Source organism: Orycteropus afer, unplaced genomic scaffold, assembly GCF_000298275.1.
Source record: "Orycteropus afer afer isolate SDZICR_OR568_19922 unplaced genomic scaffold, OryAfe1.0 scaffold00764, whole genome shotgun sequence".
Lineage (NCBI taxonomy): Eukaryota > Metazoa > Chordata > Mammalia > Tubulidentata > Orycteropodidae > Orycteropus > Orycteropus afer.
In genome coordinates, this window is record NW_006922351.1 from 375,279 (window position 1) to 384,031 (window position 8,753).

Consider the following 8,753-nt stretch of genomic DNA (forward strand, 5'->3'; position numbering starts at 1 on the left):
GTAGTGATACTGCCTCAGAAACCCAAGGAGGGGTTGCTATATGTCAGGGCCAACTCGACAGCACATAACAACAACAACATCTTCACCCATGAAGATTACAGCTTATGGAACATAACATGGCCACTCTACTCTATCTTACAGGGTTGCTATAAGTTGGGATGGACTCAATGGCACATAACAACATGAGAAAGTGTAATATGGATTCTAATCTTAGGACAAGGGCTCAATGCAATGTTTCTTGGAAACTCAAATCAAGCTAAAATGCACAGTTCCACATTTTGGAATAACGTAAGAATGCAGGGAAAAGTAATTATTTTTCTCAGGAATCCACTTGAAGTTTCTGAGTATGGAAGAAGATCAGGGAAATAAAATAAAAATCTGACATGATTGCAACATGGGGAATGTCAAAGCAGGATGGAGAACCAAGGACCAGATGTTGAGGTGGAAGCAGAGAAGTGACATTACTAAACTTACTAAAAAAAAAAAGAAAAAAGAAAAAGAGATGACTTTGTTTGCTAAAATGCTTGGAGCTGGACAATAATTTAAGAGCAAAAATCACATAGAAGGATATGTCTTAAGACCAGGGAGATTCCTGTGACCTATCTCTACTGTTGAAAATGAAAGTTAAATAATAATAATAATAATAATACTTAAGGAAAACTCCCCCTGTGATTCTAAGGTTTTTGGCCTAAATAAATGGAAGAATGAAATTACTGTTTACAAAACTAAGACATGTTGAGGGAAGAAAAAAATGGAAAAGTCAATAAAAATTCATATTTGAATTCATTAAGTGTGAGAAGTCTGTTGTTATGTGCCATTATGGACCTGACTCATAGCGACCCCTCCTTAGGTGTTGGAGGCAGTATAACTTTGGAAGTAGACTGCTCATCCTTCCTTTCAAGGAGTGGCTGGTGGTGAGAAGTCTACTACTTATTTATTTATTTATAGAGTTTGTTTTACCTTCAACGTTATGTGTACATTTAGTTTCATTCCTCATTTACCACTCCCAATCCTAACCCAGTCTTCTCCCCTCCCTTCCTAGGAACCCTTCCCCTGTGCCCCTCATAGTTATGAATCTACTACATATTTAAAGGGAGACATGAAGTAGGCAATTTCATATACCAATGTGGAGTACAGAGAAGAGTTGTTAATGGACAGAAATGAAAAATAAGGATTATCAGATTGAAAGGTATGATATTGGCTGAAAATATGCAAGGAATCAGTGTAAACTGAGAGTAAACTGAGTCCTGCTACACTGCAATATAGTTTAATCTAAAAACAAAAAACAAAAACAACCAAAAAAAAATGTGAGAAGTAAATCAAAGTTCATAAAATGTCTATATTGTACAATAAATGAAAAAGTCAATGATATACATAAAAATGTATTTAAAGTGTATTTAATTTTTTTTTTAATATGGATTGGAAGCATTACACAAAATAGTCATGATAATGTATGCATCTGAGAAGCGTGGGGAAAGAATGATATAGGGTAAGGTACACTAATTGCTTTCTATTTAGGTATTTAAGGTTTTATTTCTTAGAAAAAAAGAGTTGAACCATATACAGAAAAAAGGTTGAAGAGTGTTGTGAGAGATGAAATAAAATTATAGTCTATTTAGAGAATTCTGTCTAGAATTTATCTTCAGAAAAAAAGGGGTAAATGGTGTTTTATGTGTTCATAGTCTCTCTAATTAAGTCAGCTGATAATTAACCTTAATTAGGAGTAGAAATATAGAGCCATAAATGATATTGCTTCAGCATTTTTTTTTTTTTTACAGTAGTTATGGGTTTATTTAACTTTGTAATAAGTATAGTATGAGATCATAGGTTTCTTTTTTTAATTTTTTTATCGCATTTTGGGTGTAATTTTACAAAGCAGATTAGTTTTACACTCGGCAGTTTATACACATTTTGTTTCACAGAACTGATAACCATCCCCAAATTGGAGCAGCTCTTCTCCCATCTCCTCCCTGTGGTTACCCTTTCCCTGTGTCCTTCTCACTTCCGCATTCTTATCTAGATTTCACCCTCTGTAAATACTGCCCATCTGATCTCTCAGGGTTGACTGCTCTAAGGAGTGCATGTTCTTGTTTGATTAGTTTTTCAATTCTTAGGCCTGTGTATTGTTTGGCTAGGAGCTCTGGTAGCATAGTGCCTAAGGCACTTTACTGCTAACCAGAAGGCTGGTGGTTCAAACCCATCAGCCACTCCTCAGAAGGAAGATGAGGCAATCTACTTCCTTAGTGATACTGCCTCAGAAGCCCAACGAGGGGTCGCTATGAGTTGGGTCCGACTTGATGGCACATAACAACAACAACAACATTGGCTAATAAACTAACCCAGGAGACTGAATCCAATTCTGGGCCCAAATGGTAACCTGGGGCCACAGTCTCCTAGATTTCACTAGTCTATTGAACAAGCAATTCTGATCTTTTTCATGATTTTGAAATTTTGTTTCACATTTTTTTCTCCCACTTTATTCAGGATCTCACATTTTAATCCCTTTCCAAGTGGTTGACATTGGTAACTGGGCACCACATAGTTCTTCTGGTCTCAGGGTTATTTAGACTGAGGTTCCCACAGTCCATTAGTCCTTTGGACTAACTCTTTCTATGCCTTTGATTTTCTTCACTCTTCTTTATTCCAAATAAAGAGAGACCAATTGTTCAATCTTAGATAGCCTCTCCTAAATGTTTAAGACCACAGATGCTACTCACCAAAGTAGGATATAGAACGATGTTTTGGTGTACTGTGTTATGCCAACTTGGCTTGATGTGACCATAATTGTGAGGCCTAAGACCCACTGATTCACTCTTTCTATGTACTTGATTGTGGCTAAGAAGTTATCCTAACTTTGTCCCCTGTTAGCTTTATAAAGTACAAGGGATACTTTTATAGCTCACACAAATATGCATGTAATAGTGTCTGCCAAACCTATGTATGGTCATGAGTATATGCCCATTTGTAAGATCATATGTATTAATGCTGATGGGGAGATAGCTTTTGTTTGTAGAGAAATACTTTCATCATTATAAAGGAAGTAGAAGGGAAAAGAAATGATAGTGATGGATGCAATTAAATTGGTAGATTTCATTCTGTCAAGATATGATTTAAAAAAAAAAAAAAAAAAGCAAACTCATAGCTGCTGAGTCCTTTCATGGCAACCATGTGTTGCGGTTGAGAACTGCTCCATAGGATTTTTTTGGCTGTAATCTCTATGTAAGCAAATTTCCAGGCTTTCCTTCTGGACACAATTGACCACGGGAGAACAGCCAACATTTGTGTTAGTAATCAAATCCAAATCACTTGCACCACTCAAGTATCATAGCAAGATAGGACATTTTCTATTTACTGGCATTTAATTTCTCTAATGTATGGCACAAAACAAAATAATTGAGAATGACAGCAATGGGTGGGAACATTGGATATTTTTGGGATGTAGAGATTAGAAATAGTAAAATGACAAAGCAGTATTATTATTAAAACATTTTAAAAATATCTAGTTTTTGAGAGCAGTGGTGGTTCAGTGATAGAATTCCTGCCTTTCATGTAAGAGACCCATCTCTGAATATTAGCCAATGTACCTCAAGCACAGTAACCACTCATCTGTCAGTGGAGGTTGGCATGTTACTGTGATGCTAAACAAGTTTCAGGAGAACATCCAGACTCACAGACTAGAAAGAAACATTGATGAATCTACTTCTGAATATCAGCTAATGAAAACCCTATAGATCACAGTATCTGATCATGTTGTACACAAGGTCACCATAACTCAGAGGCTGACTCCATAGCACCTAACAACATTTAATTTTTAGTAAACAGTTGAGGTTGAACCCTTCTTGTTATTGTCATTCCAATTTATTGCAATCTTATGTAAAACAGAAAGAAATACTGCCTGGTCCTTCACCATCCTTACAAACATTGTAATGTTTTACCACATTGTGGTAGCCACTGTGTCAATCCATCTCATTGAATATCTCCCTCTTTTTCCCTGACCCTCCACTTTACCAAGCATGATGTCTTTCTCCAGGGACTGATCCTTCCTGATAACATGTCCAAAGTTTATGAAACAAATTCTCACCATCCATGTTTCTAAGGAGAATTCTAGCTGTACTTCTTCCAAGACAGGTTTGTGAGTTTGTTTGGTAGTCCATGGTACATTCAATATTCTTTGTCAACTCCCAAAATAAAATGCATCAATACTTCTTCAGGCTTCTTTATTCATTATTCAGCTTCCACATGCATAAGATATGGTCCAAATTACCATTGCTTGTATCAGGAACACCTTAGTCCCCAAAGTGACATCTTTGCTTTTTAAGACTTTGAAGTGGACTTTTGTAGTAGATTAGCCCAATGCAACATTCCTTTGATTTCTTAACTACTGCTTACAAGGGCATTGATTGTGGATCCAAGTAAAATGAAATTCTTGACAACTTCAGTCTTTTCTCCATTTGTAATGATGCTGCTTATTGGTAGATTGTGAAGGCCATTTTTTTTTTTTTCCTTTATGTCGACATGTAATCCATACTGAAGGCTGTAGTCTTTCATCTTCATCAGTAAGTGCGTCAAGTCTTCTTTCAACACACAAGGTATTGTCATTTCCATATTGAATGTTGTTAATGAGTCTTCCTCCAATCCTGATCTTACATGTTTGCTCATATAGTGTGGTTTCTTGGATTATTTTCTAAGCATACAAATTGAATAAGTATGGGGCAGGATACAACAATGATGCACATGATTTTAAACCACTAAGTGTCACTTTGTTCTGTTTGAATGACTGTCTGTTGGTCTATGTACAGGTTCTACATGAACATAGTTAAGTGTCCTGGAACTCCTTTTATTTGCAATGTTAACTGTTATTTATTATGATCCACACAGTTGGATGCCTTTCCATATTCAAAGGGATTTAAACTAGAGATCATAGATTTATGTTTGTAATAATTGGCAATATGGTCTATATTTTCTCCCTAGCAAATCTCAGCCACTTTTGTACACTCAAACACACAGGAGGGATTGTAGAGTTTATCTAGATTTCTTATTTTTCTGAGATTGTGACAGAATTTAGAAGAAGCTACTGTCTAAAAGGAAAGAGGAAAACCCAACATCTAGGTTAATTTAGGATAACTTCTCCAGTTTGTTGAGCAGTTCAGTGAATCTCCCTTGCTTGTTTATAAGATCTTCGTGAGCACTAGATGATAGTATGTGGCTTTTATTTTTTCTAGAGCGTAGTCCATTCCAGTTGGATAAAACATGAAGACTACTCTAGTCTCTGAAAATCTGCACAGTGAATATGGAAATTTTAAGCCTTGCCTGCCAAAACTTTTTTTTTTCTTCCCAAACAGCAATGCTCCAGTTCTTAAGTAGGATTAACATAATGGTAATTCAGTAACTGCAAGGACACTAAGGTTTCCAGTTTCAAATTGAAGTTTACCCTGATCCATGGCAAAATATCGATGAAGATGGCTCTTCTAAACATTAGATGAATTAGCTTGTCACTCATTGTTTCCCTTCAAATCCAATATATACACATATCACTTACTGATGTGGTTATGTTGCAAAAACCAGGCTGTTACATGAAAATTGGTATCATGTGAGAACGGAGGAGGACTACATCAGAATCACAAAATGGAGGATGACAACATCGTTACATAACTACCAAATTACATAATTACATAACTGCCAATCCACTAAGAACCATAGCCCAGCCAAGTCAACACATAACCTTAATGATTTCAGTCAGTGTTACTCTTGCCTTACAAGAGTATTTGTTACAGCAAGACAGACATCATTAATGCACAAAATCATCATATAGTAGCTTTTTAACTATTGTCATGTGAAATATCAGATAACGAAATAGTGGATATGTGAAGAATGTTGTTCTTAAGTGCCGTCAAGTCAGCTCAAACTGATAGCAACCCTGTATACAACAAAGTGAAACACTGCTTGGTCCTGCACCAGCCTCACAATCCCTGCTATGCTTGAGCCCATCGTTGAAGCCACTGTGTCTATGTAACTTTTTGAGGAGTTTCCCTTTTTCCCCTAATCCTCTACTTTACCAAGCATGACATCATTTTCCAGGAACTGGTCCCTTCTGACAACATGACCAAAGTAGGTGACAGACAAAGTCTGGCCATTCTCTCTTCTAAGAAGTTTTCTGGCTGTACTTCTTCCACTACAGATTTGTTTATTCTTGTGTCAGTCCATGATATTTTCAGTGAGGAGTTGTTGTTGTAGTTGTAGCGGTAGTTAAATCTAAAACCACTTCAGACTGTTGCAGAAACATGGACCATGGTCATTTAAAATGAAGAATTATTGTCTCCTTGATCTTTCATCTATTGTTCAATAAGCTATATGTGTAGGACAAAGAATTTTGGAGGCTCATCATAGCTTATTCAGTGAATCATTTCACAAATGACATTGTTTTAATTCTAACTACCTCATCTTAAAAAATAACATATATCTTCATTTTTAAATCTCATGTAATAGTCAAAATTATTTTCAGCAATCTAACTAAACCAGTTGATGTAAGAGGGACTGTATAGATTTTTCACATGGGTTGTTGTTGTTGTTGTTATATGCCGTCGAGTCGGCTCTGACTCATAGCGACCCCTCCTTGGGTTTCCGAGGCAATATCACTATGGAAGTAGATTGCCCAACCTTCCTTCCGAGGAGTGGCTGGTGGGTTTGAACTGCCAGCCTTCTGATTAGCAGTCAAATGCCTTAGGCACTATGGGAGATTCAGAAAAGAATCATGTTATACATGGCTGCTGAGAATGCTCAAACAAAGCTTTTTAAGAATCTCTTCCTCCACCGTTATTTTTCTATGTTTGCTTTCCCTTTGTTATCATCTCTTAAATTCCTACTACAGAAAGGCTTTCTTGATGTGGTAGAATATGGCTGCCAACATCCTGGGCATATACCTTTACAGATTCCAAATTGTCCTGCAAAGGTCAAATTGATACATAATTTACTAATGTTACAATTGATACATAATTTACTAATGAAAATGTAGAATAGAGTTCATGGGGAAAAAAAAAAATAGTGTGAGTACAATCCCCTGAATTGTAATTTTCCCATAGAGAAATGTATTTCAGTCAGGCATATCAGAGAAGATAGGATGTAGCCCAGGGATTCCACCCTCCTGGATAATTTTGTACATTTACAAGAAAAAGGAGACAAGAAACCTCTAGTTGACTACACTAACACTGGTTCAGGAGACATTCTGGAGTTGAGTGCCCTATTCCTTTCTTGATGTAATTAATTGAGACTTCCTGATAAAGTTTCAGATTTGCTCACCTCTTTTTTTTTTTTTTAAATTTTATTTTTTTATTAGTATTTGGGTGAAGATTTACAGAGTAAATTCACTTTTCATACAGCAGTTCACATATACTTTGTCTCATGTCATTTGCTCACCTCTTAATCAAAAAGGTAGAAGTCTATTTCTGTGCCAGTTATTTAATTAGCATTTCTCAGCAGCTCCAACACCATCCTTCTAATTCATTCTGCTTTGTGATTTTGGGGCTAAGATTATGCACATCACATTTTTACTTTGTCAAGTGGCTCCTTATTAAAGTCTGCCAATACGGAAAACTAGAGAAAGATGGAAGGGGTGGTGGATGAAGAAAGAACTTGCCCTTTTCTATTTGTTCCTTGGGGACAACCTGACTGCCTCCAATATCTGTAACCAGCATGGCAGCAACACTTCCCAGCAATAGCAGGGTTTTTCCCACAGCAGCAGCTGAATCTAGTTTGCAGTTTTCCCAACACTCATTGATCCAGTCTCATCACTCCCCTCTCAGAGACACCAACACCAGCTGTCAGAGGTTGGGTCCCCAACCTCACAGGGCACCTTCTCCAAATTCAGAGACACCTACACCAATAGCACAGTTCTTCCTCTTCGATCAATCAAGTTTCAGCACACAAGGTTCATCTCCTAAGTTCTTGAGTTTTAATAATTCCAGTCTCTACTCTTCATTCTTTGGGCCTTAAGGTGGTAGCTTCTATCGTCAAAACTTCCATGATATAGTAAAGAGAAATGTATCATCTTTCAGTTGATTCCAACTCATAACTACCATGTAGAACAGAGTAGAACTGCCCCCATAGAATTTGCAAGGCTGTAATTTCTACAGAACTATGGTCATGTTGTCAGAAAGAACCACTCCCTAGAGAAGGATATTGTGCTTGGTTAAGTGGAGGGTCAACAAAGAAGGGGAAGACCCTCAATAAGATAGATAGACATAGTGGCTGCAGCTATGGGCTCAGATACAGCAAGAGTCATGATGCTGGCACAAGACTGAGTGGTGTTTCATTCCGCTGTGCATAGGGTTGCTATGAACCAGAGACAAATTGATAGCACCTAACAACAACAGCAACAATCTTTATGGAAGAGACTGACACATCTTTTTCCTGTGGAGTGGTTGGTAGATTCAAATCATTAATTTTTTTTTTTTAATTTTTATTGTGATTTGGGTGAAAATTTACAGAGCAATTTCACTTTCCATACAGCAGCTCTCATATACTTTGTCTCATGACATTGACTGCAATTTCCCACAATGCAACACCTGCACTCCCACTTCCTCCCCATGATTACCTCTTCCCTGTGTCCTTCCCTCCCATGCACTCCTGCCCCTCAAGCTGTGTCCCTGTCCATACACAGCCCTTCTATTTTCACATGATTGATCTCTCTAAAGAGTGCATCTGCCTAATGTAAATGTTCAGCTCATATGTCTGTCTTTTGTTTGGTTGGAAGGCAC